We start from the raw sequence: 11565 nt of genomic DNA, 5'->3' as shown, positions 1-11565 counted from the left end.
TTGTAAGCATTCATTGACAAGGCAAAACATGTCTTAATACCATGGAAAATTACGGATTGATGCTACCATTGCATTTGTAATCAGAAAAAGATTCTCATTTTCCTTACTTCATTTGATGCTAAGGAGAAAGCAATGGGTGCTGTATGGTGGTACAATTCAGTTAAGTTTTCAAGCTGAAATACTGCTTGTCCTGGTGATTTGTCAGACAAAACTCCAGATGGGGCATAGATAACCTCTCCTCTGTGAGAAAGGAGATCACTGTCCTCATAAGGTTGTTGCTAAGGAGTCAGTGCTTCAGGTAGGTAGCGTTGTGAGGGATACTCAGCTTCAAGTGAGATAGCTCAAGAACTAAAAATCAATGCTGGTGCTTCACACACATCTGAAAGGTGTAATTTGCCACAGTGCTGCATTGAGACTGCATCTACAGTAACTTAAAGCTAGAATGGGACCACTTACAGTAGCAGGCATTATGGGCATACTCCAGCAATTTCTTTTTTTACCTAGGGAAAAAAAGATGATTCAGGCTTAGGCAGGAACTGAAATCTTCTAGCTTTGCACTGTGAAGACAGGATCCTAAAATTCCTTAAATATATATTTGCAGTACCTTCTTGCTCAATACTATCCATGTTAAAAAAAAAAAAAAATATATATATATATACAAAAATATGTTTGCTCTTCCATCATTGACATCTTCCATCTGGGTCAGAACAAAATTAAAGTTTCAATTTTTCTGCTGATAGCTCCAGTACCAGGGGAAAATGTCCCTCCCCCCACCCCCCATATTGGTTTGCATTTTATTAGGTTATTTCACTTGTGTCTTATTTTTTTTTTTTTTAAAGGTCTCTTTCTCAAGGGATAATTTTCAGACTTTTCTGTACTTTTTTGAGAGACAGATTGATTTGTGTTCATAAGCAAAGGCATAATCAGACTGTGCTTCTGGATAAAGAAACATCAACAGTGCGAAAGACAATATTTTGACAGATTATTTAAAAGCCACTAACTTTAGGGCAACAAAAAGCATTGTTTCAGATTGTCAACTGTGTGAGGTAGTATTACATGCCTGAAAGGCAATAAAAACGTTTGTTTTCTCACAGCAAATTATAAGACATTGAGGTAACATCAGAGAGAGTGACAGGGAACAGAGAGAACTCTGCTGTTGATGCTGGGTGGAGTGAGGTACGTGCTCCTAGTCACCCCAAGGCAGGCAGCTCCATCACCTCTCTATCCGCAGTTTGACTGAATCTGTTCTTCGCATGCACATGAATGCTATTTCACTGCTTTCAAGACAAAGCCACAAACTGTTGCCATGTATGTTTATCATAGATAATCCACACCTGCCTGAGGAGGAAAAGAATCTTAAAGGCAAATACCTGTTCCCCATAATAGCCAGAAAAATCACAAATAAAATGGGGCAGTGATTTAATGCAAATGCCACTTGTGATGTCAGACCCTGCATTCCCTGCTGTAATTTCACTGAGAACGGCAGCTTTACATAAAGAAAGCATGGAGGGGTATTTGAAACAGAGAATGATTGAAATGGTACTACAGAACTGTGGAGCTACAAATAATATGTTCCTACTGTATCACACTGTCAGCTAGCATTACTTTCGAAATATTTTTCTTTCACTGTATTTGCAATGGAAAGAACAAATCTGTAATCGTACTAATCATATATCTAGCTGATTGAAAAGAAAGCAATTTATTGCAGGCTATTTCAGATTGCTGCCCTTAGGATTTATTTTGTCAAGGGCACTTAAAGCTTCTGATGAGCTCAATTTTTAGCTTTCACATAAATCTAAATAAATCAGAGAGTTCCTGGAGACACTACTAGTTTCTCCATGCCAAATCCTCATCATTTTGGATTACACAGCAACTCTATAAAAGACAGCAAGGCTTGTCCAGGCCACAGGTGTTGCAGAATTCATCTAATTAAGTCCATTTGCCAGCAATTGTGAATGAAATCTGTTCTAGAGCCTTCTTATGTCTAAACCATATCATGAAAATCTCCTCCTATTCAAGATGTCTGCTATGAACAGTATGTTTGTGTGGATATTGCAATTGCAATACCTATAAACTATGTATATTTACATACATATCTGAAGTAATGACACTTTGTAGGTACAACATTTTGTTTTCTAGAAAATAAAAACATTTACATAAGATGCATCTTATTTAACTTCCAAAACTCAGAAGTAGAAAAGTCAGTGTTGGAAATACTGCATTATGGATTGAACCCAAAGATCCACCTTAGGAATAACAACTCAGTCACACTCCGTAAAGCTGCACTGAAGCACATGAGAAATGTCTGCATCCAATAGTCCAGGCTCAGGTGAAATTTGCTATGAATCACGCTTTATTTTATGCCATTGCAAGAGCAAATGACCTACAGGGTAGGCATACCACACTGGAAAGATACAGCAGTTTATGCTCCTGATTACCTGACAGCAAGTGAGCCCTTTCCCATTGACTAAGGTACTTGGTGTTCACATTCTTCTCAGTTTGCATATCATGCCCTCATGTGCTCCCCAGTAGGCATCCACCTTTTTTCTCCTTTGTTTATATGTACTTTGTAATCTGGATTCAGAGTTTGTTGTTTTGCTCAACTAGACCTATCTTTGCATGCTGTTTTACAGTGCCCATCACTCTGCTCTGTCAAGCAAAGAAGATCTACATACAGATGTTAAGCTAGCATATCCTGCCATATACCAGGATAAGTTTGTTTAACCAGTCCTTCTTTACCAGTCTTATTTTACAAGGGCATCTGATCTTTCTTTCCCTCCCCATATCAGTTCCTCCTTTTCCTTTTACCATCTAATTGACATGACAACTTTTTTTAAAAAAAAAAACAAAAAAAACCCCAATTTGCCCTATGTCACTTATGAGCCAGGATTGAAGTAGTGCAATTGAGCCTAAAAAGGGCAGGGAGGAGGTGCTGTTTGGATTTCTTTTTCTAATACGCAAATCAGTTTTATTACTAAATTAATTCTTTTCCGGGTAAGGTATGTTTTATCCATCACAGTAACTAGTGAGTGATCTCCCTGTCTCTATCCATGAACTTTTACATATTTTCAGCGTCAGGTAGCTGGTCAAGGCTAGCCCATCACAGGGGAAAGTAAATTTTTTATTGTTAATTGCTGTAAAAAAGTCATAATACTGTCAGCAACTGCTACAGTCCTGTTTTTGAGTTTTGCACATCACTAAGTATGTACCCATCATTCACACTCTGATCAAATCAAGTTTTGCAACTTCCCTTCAAACCTATCACCTGTGCTGCCATTAGTTCTTCCAGTATACTTAATACGGAAGCTTACTGTATGATAGCTAGCATTTTGTCTAAAGTGAAGAGGTTTTTCTTCCTTCCTTTCTATCCAAGATAGATCTGTGATTCTTGACCAAATATTGCTCTGGGATCTGCTAGTGAACAAACTCAAGTCTGGTATGTGGACTGTACTGGACCACTCAGAAGGCAGATGTAAAGTTCCTCCACTGCCTCTCCTCCTCCCTCAGATTCCAGTGGGGGAAAGGCTTTTTTTTCTTTTCTTTTTTTTCCCCAGAGTTAAACAGAACAATTTTACTTATTTTCCCTGTTCTAGAAATGTTCCCATTTTTTTCTCCCCTTTGTGTTATAACTCCCCTGCAATTTCCTCAGCCTTTCTGATACTTCCAACACCTGGATTTGTTAGATTTCTTCTGTTTTCATCTAGCTTCTACCTCACCTTTTGTATTTTGCTGGCTTTAATACTTGAACATGCTTTGATGTTCACAGTTCTCTTTAGTACAATGGAGACAAAAGTCATCATGCATCCCTTTTCTGTTATGTATTGTTTATATACTCAGGTTTTTATACTTTGCTGTGTTACAAATGCTTTCACTGGTTTACTCTTAGCATCATAGTGTTGGAAATGCTTGTGCTCTGCTTCTTGTTCTGCTTTTTATGTCTATTAATTCTGGATTCAAGGCATGTAATGTCAGATATCTTATTTTGCATTCTTCTCCTTTTCTGCCTGCAATACTCACCTCATACAATAACTCCATATTTTGCATATCTACCTTTTCTGCACAGATTTATTATTGATAAAGCACCTTTCAGATTTTACACAGCATTTTCGGACAATCAGTGGCTCTGAATTTAATCTGCATGACATATTGATAAGAATTATCTACAAAGGCCCATTTTTCATGCTTCCTAAAAATCATTGCCTTTTTCAATTGAAGAACACACAATACAACAACAAAAAAGAAGCTGAAGTAGTAAAAGTAATACCAGGAATTAATACTGTTCACATATATACATACGTATGATAAATGCACTTATTTTTAGAGTTAGCATGATGTCAGTAACACAAGATGCATTACTTTGCCAATACACAACAACATTAGTGAAGATTCTTATTGATCTAATTACACATGATAATATAATTATCAATGAAAAAACAATACTAACATGAGTGAAGTTTATGAATAAAAAAATGTCAGTGCAATAAGTAGAGCTTCTGAAAAATGTAGATATTTCCTTATAGGTTTGCTTGAATATTTCAGGAATTATTTAGATCATTGTTGTAGGACAGAAATGGGATAGAAGTGAGATAAGTTGTAAATAGTCTGAAAACTCAAGCTCCAACAGATATAATTCACTTTGTACTAAGGGTCAGTGATGGCTTAAGGCATATGAGGCATCCTGCAGCATGGCTGCACAACTGCTTTTTTCTGTGAAATGAACGCTTAACTGTTTTCTGCAGTCACAATTTTGTTTTTCTTTAAAATACGCAGTTAGCTGTGTAAGGCATTACATTTAGGCAGCAAGTTAGCACTGTAGTTGTTCACTGATTATACTCATTCCCCCATTAAGTAATGTGCAATGCATGATTCTTACACACTCCTTTCACTTCACACCATAGAACTATGAAAATTTCATAATTTATTGTCTTGTCACGTTAAACATTTTGCTCTGTTGAAACTGTTTTCCAGCAAAACATGCTTTGCAAAGGGCTTGTATCAGAAGCAAAGCTAAGGTCAGTGATTATTCAACTGAAAAATTCTAATAAATGTGTTAAAAACAATATTAATATAGCAAGAGAGATGTATCATGAAACCACTAGTAAACATATGAGGACCAAAGGAGACATTATCAATTAAAACACATTGATAATTCAACCATCTTAACAGCAACCTGAATATGCTTTGAGAAGAGGCAGACACATCTAGACTTGTTCTGAATTACAGGCTTACAGAGTAGCTACATAGCCCAGAGAAAAGATATACTGCAGTCAGAAGTAAACCTCAATAGCAATAGAGCACAGTAACTACAGATTTAACTACGTATCCTACCCAAAACTGTAGGCTCAGTTACAGGAGCACAGAAAAATACCAGGATGAGCAAGAAACCAGGGTAGAATTAGAGCTGGTCAATTAGTTTAGCTGCCTCTCACTATGGACTAGTTTAGACTGTCATACCATGCTCAGATTCTCATACGTCTATTCTCAGTAATGCACAGCTATGACTGCATTTTCACTGAAAAACTATTTTTTTGAAAAGCAGCTGCATTAATAAAAAAAACTAAGAACATTTAAGAAGTGTGTAAAAAATTTTTAGTTTCTGCTTACACAGAGGGGAAAAAAGATACAGAACTTCTCCCCTCTTCCCTGCTCTCCTTTACTTTTATTTTCACCACTTAATATTAGACTAGAAGAGCCTCATTCAGAGAAATCGAGACAGCAATACAGAGTTTGATTTCATTTCTTTAAAAAGATAACCATTGTGTAGGTTATGCATCTTTATAAATAGAAGAGCGTTCACTTTGAGACATGTACGTACTCTTCCTTCATTTTAAAGACAGTCTCCCCAGGAGGAGCCCTAACTACTCAACTATAGTTAATTTCTCTCTCTCCTGTTCAGATTGCACCATGGACCAGCAGCACAGTATACTCATGACTTAAAGGACTAAGAAAGGTCCACCGAGAAGAATATTACCTCCATCTCTACCTCTGAGACAACCACCCTGGAAGTGGGGACTCCTCATTCCTATGTTTGTTCCAGGAATTAATTCTGTTTCTTGTTTGGTGATCAACCCATACAAAAAACTTGAGATAAGAATATCTAGAAGAATTTTCAGTTTCCTTTTGTAGGTGATATAAAATCCACATTTTTTTCTTTTGCGGCACTCTCAAGACAAAACATTTATCAGCCATTGTCCCTACTACCTGTGTTTCTCATAAAAGTTGAGAGTGCCACATTTTAAAGTGTCTTGATGTTCTCTATGCATATCATGATAACTTGCACAATGGGATTTAGGTGAAAGTATCATTTTCCTGACTTAAAAACATAATTTTAGGCAGAAATCCAGTTAGGATGTTTGGTTGGAACAGTTATGTTAATTCAGCTATATAACAGGCATCAGTAGTTTCAGGGTATACAGAAAGGAACTTCTGTGGCATATGCATTAGTTGAAAATTGGACAAAATGTTTTTCAGAGCTAGATCTTTTTTTCTGCTCAGGACTATTCCTAAGCTGTAACCAGACATATGGCACTTTATTGCAAAATTACATCCAACTAAAATAACTCAGAGTCCTGCAACAAAGGCAGCAACAGAATATGGTACCTCAATCTCTGAGATTTATCAGCTCCTTATTCGTCCACATCCCTTTGTAAATATGTATATATGTCAAACAAAGGACAGGGTATAGAGAGCAATGTTTTTCAGTGAGAAGCTTCCAATAGTGCTGCAGTCATTTGTAGAATGTTTAGACAGGGAAAGGTATAGTAATCTGAGGACTGCTCATTGCTGATGACATTTAAATGGATCAGACTTGACTGACATTTAACAACCACAAATGATAAATCCCTGGATCAGTCAAGCCTTACTACATACAACAGAGCCCTCCTTCCACTTATTGCTGTAGCCACCTCTTCATACATGCTTAACAGTATCCAGGCACTGTAAAGAGATAGTTTGATTATGGTACATATTCTTGTGTACAGTATGATCTGAGACTCTTGGTTACTTCAGCAGCAAGCCAGCTGTTTTCTCCCCGTCATCACGATTTTATACCTTTCCTTTGGTGGAAATAAGTCTCACCATGATATTAAACACCGATAAAGCCATCTGTATGGTCATAAGTTTATTTGCATAGCCCCAATGAATTCATGTCAATCATATGTAGACACAAATCTATAGGTCACTACACTTCACTCTTACACTGAATTCAATCTAAACTTTTTTTCTGAAAGGGAAAATCATTTCAAGACAAGAGGAGGAGAACACATTATTTAAGCTGGTATTTTGTATGAAAAGCCTTGCATCTTCATTATTCAAAGCATCTTTCTCAATTTCAATTATCCATTTATTTATTTGTTTTCCTGTCTTCTGCTGTTAGAATTTCATTGTTATGCTTTTCTCCCCTCACAGGATTGTGCAATTTAAGAACCTGGGTTTTTCATTTATGTAAAGATAATACACTGTAATCTAATTATATTCCACAGTTCTTTTCAGACATAGACAAAATGTATTTTTAAAGTATCAAGATTCAAAAGCTTTTAGTCATTCCTAAAGTAATGCTGTGTCTTCCTCTCCCCTTTTTTAAATTAAGTCTTCCAATTTTTAGCTTTTTTTTTTTTTTTTTAAAGGAAGAAATCAATCTGACAACATGTATGGCTTTATTAACTGTAATAATACTGCACACAGTGGTAGAGTTACATTTTGTTTTCAGACCTAATTGCTCTCGTTATTTAAAATAATTTTAAACTAACCTTGTATTTTCAAAAAATTTTTATACTGAGAACATACGCAGAACTGCTTGGTCACAACCTCTATGTTCCATGAACTGTTGCTCCTAGATGTGTTGCAACTAAACAATTTCTATCACTCTGCACATCAACTCTTCCTCCTCCATACCAGTTATAATTCCTCCTGTTTTGTATTCCATACTTTTATTACAAGTTATTCCCTCCTCCCTTTCATACTATTTGAGATTACTTCCGGAATTACCTAGTAGCAGTGGGTCTTCTATCAGTTCTAATAAAGTTTAAACATAAGCAGCCTAATTTGAAGGAAAAAAAAAAATATCTATTAACAGCTCCACCCCCTCCCATCTGTCAGGTAAATATCAGCTCCTACAATATATATTGATACTGCATCATAAGCTTATGTAGTAATAATGTGAAGAAAAACATGAAGTGGAATACTGCCAGATGACATCAACTACATAGATGGTTTGACCAAAGTGGATCTATATTGCTGCAAGTGAACAGAATCACAGCTGAGCCAACTTTTCTTTCAACTTGATTTAATGTATTCCTTTTGGCATAACCATGATTAACTCTAAGCACAAAGCTTATTGGCTGTTTTAGAATCCAGGCTACTAGACAAAACATAAACTCTCAGGAGATGCTTATATATTAAATCATTTAAAATTGCTCCCTGACAGTCACCAGAATATCACTTAATGTTAAGAAATCACTTCAGGTTAATAGAGTACAATCAATGCACTGTACTTTAATGTATGCTTTATGTTAAACAAAATCTTACAGTATCATTTTCTGCAATATGTAGTGATTCTAATGTTCTAGATGTTGTCTAGAACTTCACATTGTAATGCTATAATGAGATGATAATGGGCTAGCAAAGTCTTTGGCTACAACAAAGGAGAGTGCAGCAGATGCAGAAATGAAGGAAAAGAGCTACTTACCTTTGGAAAATCATAGATAGATAGGAATCTTCATCAAGAGACACCCTCACTACCTCTGCCAATCCTTAAACAAGGTCCTGGCTCCACCCCTTCTGGTCACTCAGTTACACTACTTGCAGCTGAGCTCCTCTGGGTTGGCTGTGTCCTCCTATCAGGTGTTCAATCACTGGTTCAGGCCATGACTTAGCATTTCCACTACAAGCAGAGTGAGAATATTAAATGGAATAGAAAGAGTGAGAAGAGGCCAGGGTCCCTGTTTTGCTAGTGAAGAAGTGAAATTGCTTCTGAAAGGTTTTTGGTGATACCAGCCAAACTAATCACACATAGGCCCATAATCATATGCAGGAAAAAGAATAGAACTCACTCAAGTGGTGGAGAGGCTCTCTCACTATACAGAACTCCTTTTCAGGAAGCAGCCTAGATCTGGATAATCTCCTCCTTCAGTGGCTGGCTCCTACAGAGTGGCTCCAGCCTAGGTCCACCCCTTCTGGTGACAATTAATGTAAATAACATATACTCTTGGTGTTCTGAAACACTGAACTGAAAAAAGAAGTACCAGCAAAACAATGAAGTTCACACCACATTCTGGAAGATATTCTTTAGTAATGCTTTCTCAATCTTCCTAATATTTTCTATTTGCCTTCTGTGTAAGAAATGATTATTGATTCTTTGCAAGATTTAAGTATTTGAAGGTCAGACAGCAAAATGTGCAGAGATGATGACAGATAGATGGAAGACATATCCAACCATGCATCCATCCATAATTCAGCAACAGAACCAAAATAAGCCAGAATATAAAGGTTTATGATTGAGAGGATTACAATCACAATTTCTACGCTTAAGTGTAAAGAGATTCTGATAGCTTGTGGTTATACACCACAGCCAGGAGCAGAATTGCATCAGATCAGTAATTTAATAAAGCACTAAAAATTCAATGATAGAGTAGTTACCTTCTGACCATTACTCTCAATTACTCTAAATACTATCAATTTAAATGACAGCTACTAACATGTCATTTAAAACTAACAATTTAGCTAGTGTTTCTCAATTATTCTGGAGATTAATGTTCCCCAAAGGTGCTACTAATAAGGAGGAAAAAAATATCTTTAGGTACATTACCAGCACTTCTGAAAGCATAATCATACTGAAGAGTTCCATGAACAAAAATTTGGTGGATTTTATTATGCATTTTTCTTATCTTAATGTATTTGTACACTTAAATCATCTACAGGGAAAGAAGGTACCCAAGATAGCCATAAACAAGAAATAATTATCCTTGTATACAGAAGAAAATGTGTACATCAAGGCACTGTATACATTTAAAGAAGATATTCAAGAAGCAAAATTAGGAATTTTTTCCTCCAGATTGCTTCAGTAACATACATACAGTTAAAAATATTTCCAGAATATGCATTTTGGAAGTGATTAACTCAAAACAAAACTATAATTATCTTACATTTCACTATAGAACAGATTGGAAAGTAAGAACTTGAACTGATGAAGCAAAATTCTCTTAGTTTATACCAAAATTTATCAGTTAATAAGTTTTAGCAATATAGTGATAATTACACACACAAGATTTCACAGCACTACATAGCTACAGAGATCTCAATAAACTCTTTATCTATCCGTTTTTAGAAAAGAAAGACTTCTTTAAGTTGTGGAAACCATGGATTATCTGGTAATTCATAAACAACTGCTGATCTGTGCACAGCTATAGATTAGAAAAATATTAGTTGCTTTAATTTTTTTTTCCCTTTCATAATAGATTTGCACCAATTTATAATGAATTAAATTGAGGTACATTTTTTTAACTTTCTGATCCTTGAATTTACATTAAGGTAGCTCTTGTCATGTACTGGCTCAGTTGTACAATACTTTTTTTCTTTCTGCTGAGACTCACACTTTCAAAAGCAGATAATTAATGCAGTAGGATTTGAGATCATGGTTCAAGACACTTCTCATCAGTCATACTGCCTGTAAAGATACAGTTTCACTTCTGTTCATACCTTGAACAAACACAATTTTTGAAGATAAGCAGCGTTTACTTCATGTTTTAACACATTTAGGATTCACCCATGAAATATGAGGTCTAGGACACAATTTCTCTAGCAGCTGAACTACGGTCTTCCTATCTCTTGTAGTCTTCATAGAAAGAAACATTAAAAAGGGCATAATTTACTGTTAAACCTATGTCTCTAACAGCTATTTTTCTTGACCTTGCTAAAATTGATTTTCTTTGGTATATGTTAACAGGTGAGGATACAGTAAGTAAAATAAAGGGCTGTTTGTTGTCTACCAAAAGTTTAGTAAGGCACAGAGACACACTGGAGCGAGTCCAGGGAGGGACCATGAGGATGATTAAGGATCTGAAGAACCTTGCATGTCAGGAAAAGCTGAGAGACTCCCTCAAGGTGAATCTCACAACTCTATATAAATCCCTGATGGAAGGATGCAAGGATGAGCCAGGATCTTTTCAGTGGTGCCTATTTACAGGACAAGAGGCAATGGTCAGGCTGGAGCACAGAAGGTGACATCTGAACATCAGGAAACACTTCTGTATGGTGTAGGTGATTGAACAGTAGCACAGATTGACCAGAGAGACTGTGGAGTCTCCTCCATGGAGATCTCCAAAACATGCCTGAATGTGGTTCCAAAAAACCTGTACTGGGTGTCCCTTCTTGAGCAGGAGCATTGGACCAAGTGGCTTACCAAAGACCCTACCAACATCATGTGATTCTATGACAAAACATTTTTAACTTTCAAAAATCATAAAAAATGAAAGAAAAGAAACAATGAAAAGATTACGGTAATTCCTAAATTCCAGCAACATACTTATGAGTGAAATATAAATATTCTCTTTACTCTGAGAAAAGAAA

The sequence above is a fragment of the Tympanuchus pallidicinctus genome, unplaced genomic scaffold, assembly GCF_026119805.1.
Source record: "Tympanuchus pallidicinctus isolate F22 unplaced genomic scaffold, pur_lepc_1.0 scaffold1, whole genome shotgun sequence".
Lineage (NCBI taxonomy): Eukaryota > Metazoa > Chordata > Aves > Galliformes > Phasianidae > Tympanuchus > Tympanuchus pallidicinctus.
This window is presented reverse-complemented; position numbering follows the sequence as displayed.